This window comes from Dendrobates tinctorius, unplaced genomic scaffold (genome assembly GCF_039654945.1).
Source record: "Dendrobates tinctorius isolate UK_male_01 unplaced genomic scaffold, ASM3965494v1 ptg000162l, whole genome shotgun sequence".
Classification (NCBI taxonomy): Eukaryota; Metazoa; Chordata; class Amphibia; order Anura; family Dendrobatidae; genus Dendrobates; species Dendrobates tinctorius.
The window spans coordinates 64,274,627-64,294,975 of record NW_027361829.1 but is presented as its reverse complement, the minus strand read 5'-3'; the positions used below and the strand labels follow the sequence as shown (position 1 = coordinate 64,294,975).

The window sequence follows — 20,349 nt, the reverse complement described above, 5'->3', positions numbered from 1 at the left end:
GCGGAAGTGGAGTTTTCAGAGAAAGGGTGATGGGACTGTGGAAGGTTCGAGGGGTGGAGTCGGATCTGGGGTGGATTCTGGGCAGAGTCTCAAGGGGGCCTTGAAAATATTGCCAGTATGGGACCCCAAAATTCCTAGTGGCAGCCCCTGGGTAGAAGAGTTAGCTTTGCCCACTTACTCCATATTTCGAGGTCTGCAATAGAGATTCAATGTAACAATCTATTTATATAATTGCCTTGTAATGTTTTAATTTCCTCTTCTGTCCAGATGTCACAGTATCCCAGAATTCCAAGCGGAGGAAGTTCACCGACCACCATATTGGGATGGGTGTTTTAATATGGAAACTGCTGCTGGTACCAACCCATTGCGCAGTACCACCTGCGGAACACCATCGCACCACACACACACACACACACACACACACACACACACACACACACAATCTATACGCAGTACGCACCACACACACACTCACTCACACACACACACTGTCACACACACTCACTCTCACACAATCACGCAGCCTCTTGTGCGGTACCACCAGCGGACCACCGTCACACTGCGCCTGTGTGAAGTCTGCGCAGGCACAGTGAATCATTTGGCTGATCACGGCGGCAGATGCGCGATGTGTCTACAGGCAGAGGAAGCCGGTCACATTAAAGGGGTTTTCCCACTAACGAAATTTCATTTTAAAAATTGTCTGTGTCTGATCATGTACAGAGCATACCACATCTCCTGGGCATGGGAGAAAGCAAAAGACAATACTGGCATTATAGCAGAGGATCACAGAGGATTCATTTTGTGAGGTACAATATTTCACTGACTGTTTTTAAACAAGATTTTACCTCACAAAATGTATCCTCTGTGATCTCCTGCTGTAATGTCAGTATTGTCTTATGCTTCCTCCCCTGCCCAGGAGCTGTGGTATGTTCTGTACACAGTCAGACACAGATAATTTTTAAAATGAGCTTTTATGGGAAAACCCCTTTAAATAGAAATTCCTCCTGACATGCTGTGCACTGACTGTTTAGTGATGGGGTGCACAGGTCAAACAAGAGATGACATGAGAGGAGAAGACAGCAGATGGGGGAGAGAGAGAGCGCACAGGGGTGAGAGAAACAGAGCACTGGGGCGAGACAGTTCAGATGGGACAGCACATGAGGGGAGAACACAGCACAGGAAGGAGAGAGACAGCAGACAAGGGGGATAGCACATGGAGTAGAAGGTCAAAGAAGAGAGCAGAGATGGGAGAAGTCAGCACAAGGGGAAAGAGAGAGTGGATAGGTGAGTGAGCACATGGAGGGGAGAGATATTCAAAGCTGCAAAGCCTGCCCCCATCATGACATTACCGCCCTCCCAATGCAATAGAATCAGGCCTCCATCTAGTATCTAATAAGGAGAGAAAGAACTGTCTCCCCAGGGGATGGAGAAGTTACACACACCTAGACCTTTATGCCTAAGGAGGCCAAATTACTTTCTACCACATAAATAGACCACCATAAGATAAATTGAACATAGTAAAAGTTTCCTTTGATGTATTAGAACTCCAAGATACACCTGTCAGTATCTTGATTTAAGGGGTTGTCCACTTTATCTTTACTTTAACTAATTTACTAATTTATTGGGTGCATAATTTTGTGGCACATACTAATATATACAGGTCCTCCTCCTGGACTTGTTAATGCAGCTTTCCTCACAGACTTCACAGCTCTCCTGATCCACAGCATGGCTGATGATGAGAGATGTGATCAGATTTGTCTACAAGCTTCCTCCAATTGAAAAATAGCTTTTACAAGTGAAGTCTTTTTCAATTGGAGGAGGTTAATGACTATTGTGGTGACTTAAAGATAGTGGTCGCCATACTACACGGAACAGAGCTAGAACTTATGATGGGGCTGTGGGTTTATACATTTTGATCAATCTCACGTCCATTTTTAATAAAATATTGCTTAGTTGCAGGTGTATAATATTTGGATGTATGCGTACCCATGTCTTTTTTTCCCTACTCATATACAGCATACTGCATAGTCGGTCCCCTCATTATTTTGTTTTCCTGGGTACCAACACTCCCCTTATTTAGCCCAAGTGTTTTAATTTGATAAAGAGGAAATTACAAAAAGGGCCCCGCATATTTGTTTTCACTTATTTCCTGAGACCACATAGAAGGATGGGTTTTTTAGATAATTTCTGTTGGTGTTTGTGCTGTGTGGCAGTCATTGTTGCTGTGGTGCTAGTTCTTTGAGGATGTGGTCCAGAGCCGGTGGGGCTTGACTAGCGGCATGAGTGCTATTAAGTCATCAGGGTCAGTACTGGTAGTGTGGTGTTCTATTGGCAATGGTCGCCATACACTTAAAGGGGTATTCCCATCTCCAAGATCATATCCCAATATACCTCCAATTACAAATGTAGTATAATTTTTCTGATTTGCTATGTCTCTTTCCTCATGTGCAGGCATTGTAGAACCTTAGGTATCCATGGTTACCACCACTAGCAACTAGCTAATTACCCCTCACTATATCAGTTGTCATAATCATTGATACCTAAGGTAATGCAATGCCTGCACATGAGCGCATGAGGAATGGGACATAGCTAATCAGAAGAACTATACTACATTTCTAATTGGAGGTATCTGAAAATATTATTATTGTTACACTTACTACATATTGGGATAGGATCTTGGAGATAGGAATACCCCTTTAATACAGCAGGGATCCACTGAGAGGTTGCTGTGGGCTTACACACTTTGATCAAAGTATCAACAAAAACTATGTTAATTTTAGAAAAAATTCACTAGATAAATGTGCAATGTTTAGATGTGCCGTCCATGATTTATTTTTCTATAGTTCTGGTATACCTAGACCCTCACTGAAGAATGATGCTGAAATTGGGTTTTCAGATATCAAGTTATTTAAAAGTTTAGTTACTTTTTTAAGGGGATTCTGTTCATAGCATGAAGCCACTCCACTATGTCACCAAATGATTCCCGGGCACCAGAATACCGCTTCAGGTGCTAGTGAAGATAACATTCATATGGCTTTGATTTATGGTACCTGGAACAGACATTTGTCTGAACTAGATATTGCTTCTTTTAGTAATAACTCTTGTTGCCATTGCAGTGTGTTAAACATCCCAGGACAGGTAATATCCTCAGCATTATTTCTACAAACAAGAAAAATCTGATGTTCTCTGGAGCTTCATTGGTGGACACCATACAGTAATAGCAATATCTGTGATTTATGATGTCACTTGGTCAGGACATCTACCTCTAAAATATATTCATATTTCATATTGGATTCCTAGCTGGCGGGGAGCGAAGATGGAGCTTTCTCAATGAAAAGCTGCACCGAGCAACATACAGACAAAGATACAATATTTTTCTTGAGCCTGCCACTTCTAATTCCCAAGATATGTTTCTACCCTTTGATGTCCTTGAATAACAGAATTTGTTTTGACTGTCAAAAAGTAAAGGAAATCAGTGGTGCGTGGGAACAAGTGAGGTGTTTTATGGGGATGCCAGCAGCAGACAGACTGAGTTGAAAGCCTGCCACATGCATCTGTTGGAGAAAGAAAAGAGTTCTTGCCAGGAATCCACTGTGATTCTGTTTGTAAATTCCACGCTACTGTAAGAATGACACCGCTCCCGGCAGGCCAAGACGTTGGAGTCAAAACTACCAAACTGGCAAGTGTATCAGAAGCATTGAACTGGCCAGAGGCATGAGGTATCAAAAGCAAGCGAGTCATGTCTGGTGGTAAGAGAATTGTCACAATCTGCTAGAGTTTGTTCATACTGTGGCAACACAGTTCCCTTACATATTTGGATTTAGAGGTGTTGCATTTTAGTTAGTTTTCTATGCATTGTGCTTCGTTAGATATTGTACTTGCACTCATGCCACCATAGTAGTTTTAGTAAGGTGAAATTACGGTACAGTTAAAGGGAATCTGTCACCCCATTTTTGGACTATCAGCTGCCCCCGATGTAACCTGAAAGAGAAGAAAAACTAGTTATATTATACTCACCGATGGGCGGTCCGGGTCCGGTTTTGGTCCGATGGATGTCGCGGTCCGGTCCGGCGCCTCCCTTCTTGTAGCGATGACGTCCTCTTCTTTGGCTCCCGTAATGGCTCCGGCGCAGGTGCACTACTCTTCCCTGTTGAGGGCAGAGCAGAGTACTGCAGTGCGCAGGTGCCGGACCAGGTCAGAGAGGTCCTGCGCACTGCAGTACTTTACTCTGTCCTCAACAGGACAGATAAAGTACACCTGTGCTGGAGCCGCTCCGGGAAGCAAAGAAGAGGACGTCATCGCTACAAGATGGGAGGACTGCGACACCCTCCGGACCCGAACCGGACCCGGGGGTGAGTATAATACAACTCGTTTTTCTTATCTTTCGGTTTACATTGGGGGCTTATCTACAGCATTACAGAATGCTGTAGAAAAGCCCCTGATGGAAGTGCCGGCAGCTGATAGTCCAAAAATGGGGTGACAGATTTCCTTTAAAGGAATGATTCCACCAGCAAACTTTAGCACCAAATTTACAGTAAAGGTGACATATAAGTGGTTGTTGAAGGTTCAATTCCTAGGACTTCCACCGATCCTCAGAACAGTGGTTCTGTGACCACATTGTAGGGCGCATGCTTGATGATTGATCCTTTCACTTGTCTAGGCGTGCGGTGGAATTGCTGCTCTCATATAGCCATAGAAGTGAATACACTCATCATCAGGTGTGGGCTGTAAAGATAAAAGACCACTGTCCTCAAGATAGGGTGGGATCAAAGCAATTCTAGCTTTCCTGCTGCCTGAGGCAAAAATTATAATGTCGCTCTCCCCAAAGTGTATTATAAACCTGCAATGAATAAACATATGAGAAACTGGGTCTGAGCAGAAAAAGTAAATTAATGTGCATGCAAAATGTAATTGCATATGAACACATGACCTTTACACAGAGAAAAACAAAAACAAAACACAAAACAAATATCCTGGAATAAAAAAGTAAATATTCCAGGATATTTGTTTTGTTTTTTCTCAATGAATAAACATAATTGCGATATTGTTCTGGGGTTTCACATTTTTCTCACTCTTTGTGTGTTGTAAATATGATCTGTTAAGGCAATTTTCCGCATCAGTACAATTGCGGTGGTGCCAAACATGCACAGTTTTTTTCTTGTTTTAGTGGCGAGAAAAAATTCAGGAGTTTGATAAAAGAAAATAGGTGGAGTTGTGTGAGGACTTGTTTCTTGGCCTGGTGAGCAGATATTCTTATTGATATCAATTTGAGGTACAAACAATGCTTTAATCTTTTTTTGCATTTTTTTAATCTCTTTACAACATTTACTGTATGGTTTGATTAATTTTATATTTTGATACACCAGACTTTTAGAGACGCAGCAATACAAAAAGTGTTTATTTTTTTGCTTTCTCTATTTTTAACTGATGAAAAAGATGTGAGTTTTTTTTAATTTTTAAAACTTTTATTTTTTACTTTATTTTTCAATCCCCTAAGAGGATTTTAACCTGCTATCATCTGATTGCTTATACTGTATACCGCAATACTGTCATATTGAAGTATACTGTATTAATCAGTCTTCTATGAAGCTTAGCCTATGGGTTTACTCATACTGCTGTATAACACAGCCAGTTCTCCTGCTCGCGGTGCCATCAGACAGGTCCTGCAAGTTCACGGCCAATGAACTCACTTCACCTATGTGACGTCGGCATGAGCGCCATGGGAAATTGATATCAGAAAGGTGAAGTGAGTTCACTGGCTGAGAACTTGCAGGACCTGTCTGATGGTACCACGTGCAGGAGAGCTTTCTCATGCTTGCGGTTCTCTCAGACTGGGAATAGCAGTTCACAGGGAGACACTGAGCACATGGTGCTCAGTATCTACTGGATGACAGGCTGTATGGATGCATCATGCATCCATACAGCCTGCCATGTAGATGTAGCAGAACTGGATCCATTGTGGGACAAATGGATTAAAAGCATCTCTGCATAAAGGTGAGGAATACTGTTGTTTGTTTTATTTACCTCTTTTGCAGATGACGAGGGCATCGAGGTATAGGTGAAATCGTAAGTATGGTTTAATTAAGAATATTAAAGGAGTCTGTGTCATTAATTAAAGGACTTTTTCTAGTTGTCTGTGTATTCTCACAATGTCACTATGGGGTTAGTAATGTGGGCATCTTATTGATGCCTCTCCATTACTAGCCTCTGGGATTGATGTCACCTGACAGTACAAAGGTGACATCAACCCCCTAAATATCACCTCACTTGCCACCGCTACAGGGCAAGTGGGAAGAGTGAGGCTAAGTGCCAGAATTGGCACATATTAGAGATGCACCATTTCCGGGTTGGTTGAGAGCTGATGTTTTTAGCCTGGGGGGCAGTATCCATGGCCCCTTCCTAGGCTATTAATATCAGCTCACAGCTGTTTGCATAGCCTTTGCTGGTTATTAATTATAGGGGGACTCAACGTCATTTTTTAAGGGTCCCCCATTTTAATAGGCAGTAAAGGCTAATAATAATACAGTTGTGAGCTGATATTAATAGTGTGGGAAGCTCCATGGGTATTACCCCCTTCCCAAGCTATAAACATCTACCCCCAGCCTTCGGCTTTCCCTCTGCTGGTTACGAAAATTGCGAGGTAGCCCATGCCATTTTTTCTGAAAAATAATATTTTATTAATTAAATACATGTCCAGTAATTTGCACACACTGTACTAATTGTATTTTTCACTGGCATCTTTAAATCTACCTATTCTATTTGTATTTACTGTATGTAATCCATATCTTCTATCCTGTTGACTCCTGCAGTGATTTTACAGAATATTGCAGATGAATTGCCGGCTTTTCTTCTATCAATGTATCTATGTAATATAAATACACACATATATATAAATATATATGTGTCACTGACATCTATATATCTATGTATTCTATGTTGTGGTGTAGTGACCACTGTGTCCACTAGGGGGTGCTGTGTGGCTGTCCCAGGACGGGTGTACAGGCACATCCAGTGTGGTAACAGGAGTAGGGTGCTAAAGGACCATTATATATCCCAAGGTGGGCTGCCTTGGGATGAAGGCTTGATTATGTGCTGATCAGCAGAGCTGATCTTTTGTTCCAATGTGTTAGGGAGAAGTCTTCAGGTGATTGGTGAGACAGGTGGGATCAATCACCTAGAAACCCACCTAGGGGCAGGTGTCTAAAATGCCCATAGTATGTGTATGAATGGTTGAAGGACCTGTGATGAGGTCATAGCCATGTGATCTGGTGGGCGTGGCTATGGACCATATAAAGTGACCAGGGAAGGTCACATGAGTGAATGCTTGGACCAGGTTGGTCCGTATGGAAGGTCTCGTCTGGCTGACGTGAGGCTGACTGAGGAAGATGTGTCTGCCTTCCTGAGTGCATGTGGAGACGTGCATCTGATAGTTCCCTGGAGGGAATGAACATCTGCACTGAGAAGCAGCTATGAGGTAACCTGGACAGGGGAAATAACTGTGAGGCTAGAGAGCCTACGTACCGGACACAGGGTTAACAGAGCGGAGCTCTGGCATGGATGTTATTCTGTTGCAATATGAACTTTCTGTTGTTGTTCATGGTTTATGATGCCTAATAAACCACATGGACTGTTCGTGTTATATGAGAAACCTGTGCCAGACCTGATTTATCGGCTGTCTAGCGAGTATCCCCTACCTTAATGACAAGCGCTACCTTACAATGTGTATATATCTATTCTAATCCATCACTCTGTGATATTACTGTATCCAGCACATGAATTACCGGCTTTTCAAAGAACATGATCTTTTTACTCTTAGACCTGTGATGGGGACATGGGGGCATCCTCTACATCTGAAGGAAAGAAGGTTTAAGCATAGTCACAGACGCGGATTCTTTACTGTAAGAGCAGTGAGACTATGGAACTCTCTGCCATATGATGTTGTAATGAGTGATTCCCTACTAAAATTTAAGAAGGGCCTGGATTCCTTTCTTGAAAAGTATACAGTAATATTACAGGTTATCTACACTAGTTTCCTTGATATTGCGTTGATCCAGGGAGCTAGTTTGATTGCCATATGTGGAGTCGGGAAGGAATATTTTTCCCCAATGTGAAGCTTACTGTTTGCCATATGGTTTTTTTTTGCCTTCCTCTTGATCAACATGTTAGGGCAGGTTAGGATAGGATATGGGTTGAACTAGATGGACTTAAAGTCTTCCTTCAACCTTAATAACTATTTTACTATGTTACCAGTGCATAAAAATCGGACAGCATTCTCATGGTCCGAGTGCTGTGTGATTTCTTTATCGCACCCATAGGCTTGTATTGGCAAGTCTCTGACAAGTCTTGGTGACAATTGCAGCATGCTGCGATTTTACACGCACGCTGAATACGCCTGGGAAAATAAATGGTAATGTGAGCTACGCTGCCCCATAGATTAACACTGGGCCAAGTGCTATGCGATGTTTTCTCGCATAGCACTCGGCCATATTCTATGGTAGTGTGACGCCGGCCTATCTCTGATATTCAGATCACGGCCACTCACACAAGTCTATGGATGCAAGTGAGACATCAGACTGCACTTAGATGTCATCTAAGTGTAAAATTATATACTCGCACAGAGTCACCTGTGCTTCAATTCTCTCATGCAAGAGAATCGAATCACACTCAGATGACTCTCAGATCAAACACTGCCAGAGAATATAGAGCAGTGTCAGCATACCCTAAGGCTGAGCTTAACAGGACAGCCAAAATTGCAGTGATGAAGGGATTTCAGTGGGTCACCGATCACTGCTCCATTTAAATATTGCTGTTGAAGATTGAAAGTGGTATACAAATGGTTAACAGCAGTAATTGGAGCTCTACTTTGATGGCACCTACTAGACACAAATCCAGGCTATGCTATATAGTACTTTGTGATGGATATAGTGAGTCTGTGTTTTTAGGCAGGGCTTTCAGGGGGGCAGCATTTTGCCACTCTCTGAGATAAACAACAGAGCGTCCCTAAGGATACTGAGGATACATTTTCAACTTGCTTCATGGTAGAAGTTGTTCTTGGGTGGGAGTCTCAGCAGTTGAGCATACGTTTATCACCTAATCCACAGTATGATGATGTTATTTGTTTGCTAACCCTTTTAATCGCATTCACGGCCTTTGACGTATATTTACGTGGGTGAAACAGTGCTCCGCTAGCTGCTGTTAACCAGTTAAATCCAGCTGTCAGTCATGACAGCGGGATTTATCACGCACTGGAAAAAGGCGCGTCATTCATCCTGCCCATTGTCAACCAGTCATATGATCGTGACGCGTCGATGGGTTGTCAGGAGAGTCAGGGGTCTGCTGATGACCCACGTGCCTGTCATTACAGTACTCCTGTGAATGCCGGCTCATGGCTGGCTTTCATAGGAGATTGTGATTTATGCTAAAAGTGCTGAAGCACTGTTATGTATAGCAGAAGCAATCAGAATATTGAAGCGTCAAGTCTTCTAAGAGGACTATTAAGTATAGTCAAAATTTAAAAAAGGTTTTAAAAATATGAAAAAAAGCTCCACAAAATTCAACTCATCCCCCCATTAAAAATAAAACAATTAAAAAATACACATATTTGATATTGCTGCTTTTGTAAAATTCCAATCTATCAAAATATAAAATAAACTGCTCAAAAAAATAAAGGGAACACTAAAACAACAAAATGTAACTCCAAGTCAGACACACTTCTGTGAAATTTCTCCTGCTGCTGTGCCAATATAATAAACAACAGGTAGAAATGATAGGACGGTCACTAACGTCCATGTGTCTGCTCAGTAAGAGTAACTAGGGTTCTCTCTTTTTTTTGAGCAGATTAATCAGATCGGTAAATCGTCTAATGAGAAAAAAAATCATAGAGCCAGAATTTTTTTGGGGCTGCTGCAGCAGTAATTTCATTTACCAGCAATTGACCAGTAATTTCATTTAGCAGCAAAACATTTTTGTACGCCTCATCACAGCAACATGGATATGAAATTACTGGTATTGAAAGGTAACTTCACATCTCAGAGAGAGAGAAGAGTCTGTGAGTATAAATTTATGATGACCTTTGACACTTTCAATGCTGGAATGAATGTGTCGCATGGATTTATGTCTTTTTACATCAATTAAGGAATTTGCTCCTAAGACCATGTGGGGGCATCAGAACACATTAGGAGACCCCAATCAGAGGACAATAAAACATCCGGACTCCTTATCTATGAACTGGAGCAATATTTATGTTTCTCCCTCTCCCATAATGATAGTTCTGCTTCACGTCACTTGTCTCATCTATTGCATTTTTTCTGTGCTGTATTGTGCATAAATATGTGACTTCAGATGTTGTATTAGTCTAGCCTGATGAAGAGACCTGAGTAGTCTCGAAAACTTGCAATGTGTTACCATCTTTTCAGTTAGCCATTAAAAGGTATCAACCACTGAGGACTCTCAATCCTGAATATTTTTCAAATTTTTTTCATCATTTAAATAAAAAAAAAACCTATACATATTTGGTATCTGAGTATTAGCACTGACCTGGAGAATCATATTGTCATGTCAGATTTACCATATAGTGAACATGGTGAATATAAAAAACCCAAAAAATAATTATGGAATTGCACTTTTTTTGCAATTTCTATGCGCTTGGAGTTTTTTTCCTCTTAGCAGTGCATTACATGGTACAATGGATGGTTTCATTAAAAAGTACAACTTATCCCACAAAAACAAGCCCTAATATGGCTATGGGGATGGAAAAATATAAAAGTTATTTTCTGTTTCAATAAGGAGACAAAAAAAGCGAAAGCGCAAAAACAGAAAATTGCAAGGTCATGAAGGTGTTAAAGTAACTGTCAAATTTGTCAGTTCTAAAAAGGAAAGTGAAGGTGACCGCATTCTCCATCAGTCTGACAGACAAGCAAAGTTTCAACCCTTAATGGAGTTGTGTTTTTTTCAAGCTCATGGGCGTTTAGAAGATCATTTTCCCTTATTTTCACTTAAACCTTTCAGAGATGCTGTACTTTTTTCAATAGGGCATCACTTGATGCATGATATCACTTTATTATCCTTTCTCTAATAGAGATCAATCAAACGTTGTTAGCAGATATCATGATTTCAGTGGCGCTCATAACAAAAGGTGACTACCATTTCCACCCGGCTAGCCCCAATTTCCACTATCTAACCACTAAAATGTCGCTGACAGTGGCATTCAAATGGTGCATTCCTTGTGTGACATCTTTTGTGATGCAATTTTGGAGATGATGATGGGTCATCATTGCTGCCGTGGACATGGTGAAGGGTTTCCTTCAATTGAAGACTGTGATCTTCACAAAGTACTGCAATAGTGGAGTACTGCAGTGTATATTACAAGCGATCGCGGGTTTAAGCCCACTAATGCCCATCCTAAAATAAAGAAAATAACAAATAAGCAGATTCAGTATTGCCTCATCTGTCAAATCTGATCTATTAAACTTCATAATTATTTTTTTCCACAACAGTATATGGTGAAATTAATCATGTCATTTAAAGCTACAAACTTCCCAGGCAAATCTAAACCTTCATATGGCTAGGTTGACAGAGAAATTAAAAAGTTATCGCTCTTGGAAGAGGAGGAAAAAAGCTATGTCCTCAAGAGAAATCACCAAGGATGGAGTGGGGGGGATTGTGACTGTCCATACATTTAATCGGCATCAGTGGCTTCCAGGGAAATGTAGCATTTCAAAGTACCTATTAAAATGAATAAGCTTCTCTGTTAGATATTGCTGAGCTAAATATTACACAGTGGAAGTTACTCTTTCTTAGCTATTTGGGGGCTAACAAGTGGTCCCAGGAGCACACAACGCTTTTGTGGGTTTTCTTGGTATAAGCTTGGTGAAGAAGACAAAGACTGGGCTTGAATATAAGGACCTATGTTGGCTTTTTTGGCAAATATATATGAAGTTGTACAAACACATATACTTATATAAGTACAAAATACAGTAAATCATCTATAACCATTATAGATCCGGATAAATGAGCACACATAGAAAATAAATGGCAAAATAAGACATTAAGTGGATAATCGGAAGCAGTTTTTGGGTAAAATTAAGAAAGATCTGAACAGTGTATTACTATCCATTGTGTTACTACATTTGAATTTCATTTCCTCATTTCATTTTAATTAACACAATTTTCAATAGTGACAGATACATGTTCAACTGCACAAAGTACTTTCTGGTCTATGTGAATCGTACAATGAAAGAGAATTCTGGCGAGTCAAAGTTAAAAGATTAAGATGCCCCCAGGAACAGAAAGCAGTTTTAGATAAGCTCTAATAAACTAACTACAACCGTGTCTCGTGGAGAAGAAAGGCTTTTGCTTTGATAATATTGTACATTGTATGAAGAACTTTTTTGGCAGCTTAGCTTCTCTGAGAATTTTAGAATGGGTTCATTTAGAAAATGGGCTACCGCTGACATTTGTCAAAGACATTGCCAGATTTGAAGAAGAACTGAGAAACCTTTGTGTCTGTCATACAGACATAGTTTAACGTTTATCATAAAACCAGAAGACAGGCAGAAAAATCGTACCGGTTTACGATCTACAAAAAAGTTACATCTATGTTTCAGAAATTTTTTTTATATGCTGGTTTTCAGTAAACCAGGGGTGGGGAAACCCGGAGTCAGCAATGCTCAGATGGCAGCTGTATCCTGCCAGCTGCTGGCCCTTTAGCCCCCAAGTGCACGGTACTCAGCATTCATTACAGAATGCTTCCTGGACTGCATATGAATGATGACGTCATCGGGGTGGGCTTGCATAGCGCACAATGTGCTCCCTTCCTCCTGTCCCGGAAGAGGAGCTTCGGCCAGAGAGTCCAGAACAATCTCTGTGCCCGGTGCCTGCAGCTATGTGCCCCCCCAAGCTATGTGCCCCAATATAATTAATATCTGTGCCCCATGTGATCTCTGTGCCCCCCAACTATATGCACCCTGTGATCTTTGTGCTTCCCAGCTATGTGCCACTATGTGATCTTTGTGCCCCCTGTGATCTCTGTGGCCCCAGCTATGTACTCCCTGTGATCACTGTGCCCCATAGCTATATGTCCTCCTGTGATTGCTGTGCCCCCCCAGCTATGTGCTCCCTGTGATCTCTATTCCCCCTGTGATCTCTTCCCACAGCTATATGCCCCCTGTGATTTCTGTGCCCCCAGCTATGTGCACCCCGTGATCTCTGTGGCTCCCAGCTTTGTGCCCCATGATCTATGTGCCCCGTGATCCCTGTGTCCCCCTGCTATATAGCCTCCTGTGATATTTGTGCTCTCATGTGATCTCTGTGCCCTCCAGCTATGTGCATCCCAGCTATGTGCCACTCCGTGATCTCGGTACCGCAAGCTATGTGCCCTCCTGTGATATTTGTACCCCCATGTGATTTCTGCACTCCCCTTGTGATTTCTGTGCTCCCCCTGTAATTTCTGTGCTCCCTTGTGGTCTTCTTGCCACCCCCTGGTGATCTGTGCCCCCCAGCTATGTGCCCCCTGTGATCTTTGTGCCCCCCTATGATTTCTGTGCACCCCCTGTGATCTTCGTGCCACCCACGGTGACCTGTGCCCCACAGTGATCTATGTGCCTTCCCAGCAATGCCTGTGCCACCAGTGCTGTATATCTCCCCTCCCTCAGTGCTGTATCTCCCTCTCCACCAGTGCTCCCCCAGTGCTGTATATCCCCCTCCCCCAGTGCTCCCCCAGTGCTGTATATCCTCCCCAGGGCTGTATGTGCTCCCAAGTGATATGTATATTCCCCAGTGCTGCATTTACCCCAGAAATGCTGTATATCCCCCCAAGTCTCCTGTGATGCATTTATAGTAGTCTCAACGTTTCCTATGCTATGTATGTACAGCAGTCCCAGTGTTTCCTATGTGATGTATACACAGCAGTCCCAGTGTCTCCTATGTGATGTATATACAGAAGTCCCAGCTTCTACTGTGTGATGTATATACAGCAGTCCCTGCATCTCCTATGTGATGTATATACAGCTGTCTCAGCATCCTCTATGGGTGTGTGCACACGCTGCGGATTCTGCTGCGGTTCCGCAGCGGATTTGGCTGCTGCGGGTCCGCAGCAGTTTTTGCTGCGGTGTACAGTACCATTATTCCCTATGGGAATACAAAACCGCAGTGTAGACGGTGCAGATTTTTCCGCGCGTTTTTTCTGCGGTTTTGAAACCGTAGAAAGAATTGACATGTGAATTCTTTCTGCGGAATCCGCAGCGGTTTGCCATCTCCTCCATTTGTGGAGATGAAAAACCGCAGGGCAAAATCGCAGCGCAATCCGCAGGTAAAACCGCAGGTCTTTTGACCTGCAGATTTACCTGCGGATTTTAGAAAATCCGCGAGGCCAAATCCGCACCCCATTCTGCAGCGTGTGCACGTAGCCTATGTGATGTATATACAGCAGTCACAGTGTCTCCTATGTGATGCTTATACAGCAGTCCCTTCGTCTCCTATGTGGTGTATATACAGCTGTCTCAACATCTTCTATGTGATGTATATACAGTATTCCCAGCATCTCCTTTGTTATATATATGATTTACAAAACTTATTATGACAAAAAGTTGACTGCTCTCCTGGCCACCACAAACCTGGAAAAGCAGCTGTGAGAAGCAGTATGGTCAGTATCACCTAATATCACAGCTGCACCAAATAGAAGCAGCTCCAGTCGTCATATTAAGGGTGAGTTACCATAATTAGTTGTTTGACTAAATATACCTGGGTAATTTTCAAGGTGATCATTTTTGTGTAACTCCCGAATTATGGTAAAAATTTCCAAATGGCCCCCGGCTGGAAAAAGGTTCCCCACCCCTGTAGTAAACTATACATTTTCCTAATATGCTTTCTTAAATTATTACACTCCTTATACTTCTAGTCCCTTTTTTTGCTGATAGGAAATTCTGTAATTCTTGTCCTTCTCTAGATGAAAAAACAGCCTCCCCTCTCTTCCATGAAACCAAAGGACCTAACCCAAGAAGAAAATAAAATAGGCATATACCCTATAGTAACTAAATGAATAGTAATAGTACTTGTAAATAACATAGGGTACTTAATTAACACTACATTGATAAAAAAAAGCACAGAAGCCATCCTATTTCTGAGCTAGGCATTTCATCTACATAGCTTCCTATGGAAATGTGTCTGAACTGTTGGGCCCCTATCCTGCCCTGTCTTACAGAACATGAGAAGGACTTGGATATTCTGGTTACAAGTAAGCTAAGAAACAGTACTCCATGTCAATGGGACAATGCAAATATCTCTCCAAGGATCTGTTTATACAAAGGAAGGGGATGGTCACAAGGGGGCATTCTCTGCGTTTGGAGAAGAGAAGGTTTTTCCACCAACATAGAAGAGGATTTTTTTTTACTGTTAAGGCAGTGAGAATCTGGAATTCCCTGCCTGAGGAGGTGGTGATGGCAAACTCAGTCGAGGGGTTCAAGAGAGGCCTGGATGTCTTCCTGGAGCGTAACAATATTGTATCTTACAGTGATTAGATTCTTTAGAAGGACAGAGATCTGGGGATTTATTCTGATGGAATATAGGCTGAACTGGATGGTCAAATGTCTTTTTTCGGCCTTGCTAACTATGTTACTGTGTTACTAAGCAGAAGTTCAAAAGCAAACAAGATTTTAGAAAATATAAAAAGAAAGAATACTGTACTACTAATGTTTTATTAACCCTTAATGAATCACTTGTATGGCAACATCTAGAATATGGGATCCCATTTTTAGATTCACATTTTAAAAAGGATATTTGGTCAAAGGCGGGCAACTAGATTATTACAAGGGATGGAAGGCCTCTCCTAAAAAAGATTCCTCAGAGGATCTCTCATTTACATGTATAAATATATGAGTGGTCAATACTCAAGACAAAGGACTGGTACATGACTTATTTCTTTCAAAGACCTTACAAAAGACCAGAAGGCATTTATTACGTGTGGAGGAAAAGTTAAAGCAGTTACAGTTAGAGCAGTCAGATTATGGAATGCCCTATCACAAGAGATGGTAATAGCAATTACTATAACAGCATTTAAAAAGGGCTAGATTCTGTTCTCACAACAAATGGCATTGTGAGTTATAAATAATCTAGCGATAGAGAATGGATAGCCAGTGGAGATAAGTTGAACTTGATGGACCTATGTCTTTTTTCAACCTATATAATTACATAAATATACAAGATAGATTAAGGTTAAGTGGACATTAAAAGTCTGTGTTTGTATTACAGAGCTCAAAATGGGTTCAATAGACTCCACGGGGAACTCTGAGTATTAGAAACATTTTATTCCAGGTCATTCGAGGAATCTTAGATAAGCAATTTGCTGCAAATCGAATCTTACTGGAAAATTTGGCAAAACAGATGAATTCAAATTTCAAAAGATCCACTCATCTCTGTGTACCACCAATTAAAAAATGATATAGTTGCACAAGTTTTCACTGTCTTAAGCATATAAAAATAAGGTCCGTCTGGAGATACAACTTTATATCACTGTGTTTATTCAATTGTTTCAATACTTCAAAATGTGTAACTTCAAAGTCAAAGAGAGAAAAATCAATGAAACTGGTGATATCTCATCTAGCAAAGAAAAACCCTTTAGCACTCATGAGAGAAAACCCCCTGTGGAGAAAAGCTCTATGGAGCCAAACTAAAGGTCACCACTTTCCTTTAGTACAAAGCCAACTGTTACCTTAGAAATACACAACAAATTTTCTACATGTTTTTATGGTGCTTGAACCTCTAGGTTCAAACAACATATTGTAATCCGATTTCTTATAATATTTGTGCTTTGAAGAAAGCACTATCATGTAATCCGAACGCTGCTAACTTTTTTGTGTCGATCGGATTTGTAGATTTTGCGCAATTTTTTTTCCCGTCATTGGAATGCATTGTCTCAATGCATTTCAATGGGAAAATTTTGCCATAGGAATACATGGGGCAGTCGTGAGGTGATTAAAATTTGAGGACCAGTTGCGGCAGTTAAGCTCATTGATATGCGCAGGCAGACCCAGTTACTATGCCAACGCTTACAAACTATACATGACCCCAGCAGGACACAGTTTCTGCCAGATAATATCAGCTCTTAAAGCGAAACCCAAAGCACAAATGCAAATCTAGCTTCATCACATGACGCATGCCCCTGAGAGATAATGTGCGCCAAAGTGGATTTAGAAGCCCAGTGCGCCAAAGTGGCTCTTAAAGGGCCGACGTGCCAAAGTGATTCTTAAAGGGCCGGCGCACCAAAATGAGTCTTAAAGGGCCGGCATGCCAAATCGAAAGCTGAGTGACCACAGGCTCCAAATTGGAGGTGATCCACCCCGGCCTTCAAATCGGAGGCTGATCGACCCCGGCCTCCAAATTGGAGGCTGATTGACCCCGGCCTCCAAATCGGAGGCTGATCGACCCTGGCCTCCAAATCGGAGGCTGAGCCACCCCGGCCTCCAAATCGGAGGCTGAGCCACCCCGGCCTTCAGAAACAGAGGCTGAGCCACCCCGGCCTCCAAATCGGAGGCTGAGCCACCCCAGCCTCCAAATCGGAGGCTGATTGACCCGGCCTCCAATTCGGAGGCTGATCAACCCCGGCCTCCAAATCGGAGGCTGAGCCACCCCGGCCTCCAAATCGGAGGCTGATCGACCCCGGCCTCCAATTCGGAGGCTGATCGACCCCGGCCTCCAAATCGGAGGCTGATTGACCCCGGCCTGCAAATCGGAGGCTGATTGACCCCTGCCTCCAAATCAGAGGCTGAGCCAACCCAGCCCCCAAATCGTCCACTTTGGGGCCCTGCCCAACAAATCGGACCTAGAGTGGCCCCGCCCACCAAATTGGACTCTGTGGGGCCCCACCCACCAAATCGGACCCAGAGTGGCCCCACCCACCAAATTGGACTCTGAGGGGCCCTGCCCACCAAACTGGACCCTGAGGGGTCCCGCCCACCAAATCGGTCCCAGATGGGCCCCGCCCACAAAATTGGACCCAGAGGGACTCCGCCCACCAATTCAAGCCCAGAGGAGCCCAGGCCACCGAATCGGATCCTGAGGGGCCCCACCCACCAAATCAGACCCTGAGGGGCCCCACAGGCCAAAGTGGCCCCTGAGAGGCACCCACAGTTAAAACGGATCCTGAGTTGAAAGTCTTGCAGGGGCAGCAGGCAAGTCTCTCTTAAAGGGGCAGACCGGACAAAACACTATCTGTACTTCCTCCAGGAAATACACATCTAATTATTATTCTACTTCTTCTCCGCGCTTTCTGCAATTAATGCGGCCCGAACTGCTCAGCGCAGAGACCCCGTTCAGGCGGCGTTTTGATGCCCTCGGTGGGGACAGGTGTGCTATGTATTTTTGGAGTCGATCCGATTTGTAGTTTTTAAAAAAATTTCATTTTAAGCAAAAATGTTCCCATAGGAGTTAATGGCAACCTTTCCATGACCCCCAACTGACATTGATTGAAGCCACAGTGCAGCTGCAGTGACCTTACAAAGATGGCAGCTATGCAAATGCAGCTTCCACACATGACCCGTATTAGCTAATAGAAGCTGACAGATCACTGATTCAAGGTCTTAAAGGCGCAGCGCGCCAATGGCTTCTGAAAAGCCCCACCCAGTGATGGCTAACCTTGGCAGTCCAGCTGTTGTAAAACTACAACTCCCAGCATGCCCTTGCAACCTGCAGCAGTTGAGGCATGCTGGGAGTTGTAGTTCTCCAACAGCTGGAGTGCCAAGGTTTGCCATCACTGCAGTCAGACGCCAAAGTGGCTTTAGAAGCCCAGTGTGCCAAAGTGGCCCCTGAGGGGCTCGGAGCGCCAAAATGGCCCCCGAGGCAAAGTGGCAGCATGTGTCAACATGGCTAAAGTGGCTACCAAGTGGCCAAAATGGCTACCGAGGTGCCGAATGTGCCAAAGTGGCTACCAAGTGGCCAAAGTGGCTACCTTGTGGCCAAAGTGGCTACTGAAGTACTGTATGTGCCAAAGTGGCTACCAAATGGCCAAAGTGGCTATCAAGGTGCAGAATATGCCAAAGTGGCTACCAAGTGGCCAAAGTGGCTACAGAGGTGCCGAATGTGCCAAAGTGGCTACCAAGTGGCCAAAGTGGCTACTGAGGGGCCGAATGTGCCAAAGTGGCTACCAAGTGGCCAAAGTGGCTACTGAGGTGCTTAATGTGCCAAAGTGGCTACCAAGTGGCCAAAGTGGCTACCAAGGTGCCGAATGTGCCAAAGTGGCTACCAAGTGGCCAAAGTGACTACAGAGGTGCCGAATGTGCCAAAGTGGCTACCAAGTGGCCAAAGTAGCTACCAAGGTGCCGAATGTGCCAAAGTGGCTACCAAGTGGCCAAAGTGGCTACTGAGGTGCCGAATGTGCCAAAGTGGCTACCAAGTGGCCAAAGTGGCTACCGAGGTGCCGAATGTGCCAAAGTGGCTACCAAGTGGCCAAAGTGGCTACCGAGGTGCCGAATATGCCAAAGTGGCTACCAAGTGGCCAAAGTGGCTACCAAGTGGCCGAATGTGCCAAAGTGGTTACCAAGTGGCCAAAGTGGCTACAGAGGTGCCAAATGAGCCAAAGTGGCTACCAAGTGGCCAAAGTGGCTACCGAGGTGCTGAATGTGCCAAAGTGGCTACCAAGTGGCCAAAGTGGCTACCAAGGTGCCTAATGTGCTAAAGTGGCTACCAAGTGGCCAAAGTGGCTACAGAGGTGCCAAATGAGCCAAAGTGGCTACCAAGTGGCCAAAGTGGCTACAGAGGTGCCAAACGTGCCAAAGTGGCTACCAAGTGGCCAAAGTGGCTACAAAGGTGCCGAATGTGCCAAAGTGGCTACCAAGTGGCCAAAGTGGCTACAGAGGTGCTGAATGTGTCAAAGTGGCTATACACAACATTCATATTCTAACTTTACTTTCTTACAGTCGACACCTGATACACTGCTGTAAAGCTGGCAGCGCTGTTCAAGCACCATGTATTTCCTTCAGGAAATGCCCATCTAGTTATATTTGATAACCAACATACAGTAGTAATATAAAGAAAGTTTACATATATGATGCTAAATAAAACATGTAGGACCAGAATGTGGAAAACAGTTTCTACTATTTCTTCTTGTGAAGAGGAAAGAAAATGAAGGCCATCTGACTCTCAGCAGTAAACTTTTGTACATATAAAGACAAAGAGTCATTATTGCTATTGTAATACGCAAGACTTTACAAGACAAAAATTACAGGTTTATTTCAGTTTAGACAAAATATAACCAATCTCGTGGACAGATGATAATTGTTAGATCTTATGAATGTGAATGAAGGCAAACTCCTTCTGCTCCTGACAAAGGCAAAGTGTCAAAACGTGCATTGGGGAGGA

General features: G+C 43.2%; 1 protein-coding gene across 1 annotated transcript in view; it reads right to left on the bottom strand.

Annotated features, from left to right (window-relative positions):
• Positions 1 to 20,349, bottom strand: part of CNTNAP2 (contactin associated protein 2) — a 2,930,334-nt gene that overhangs the window by 312,948 nt on the left and 2,597,037 nt on the right. The gene's annotated exons all lie outside the window — the stretch shown is intronic.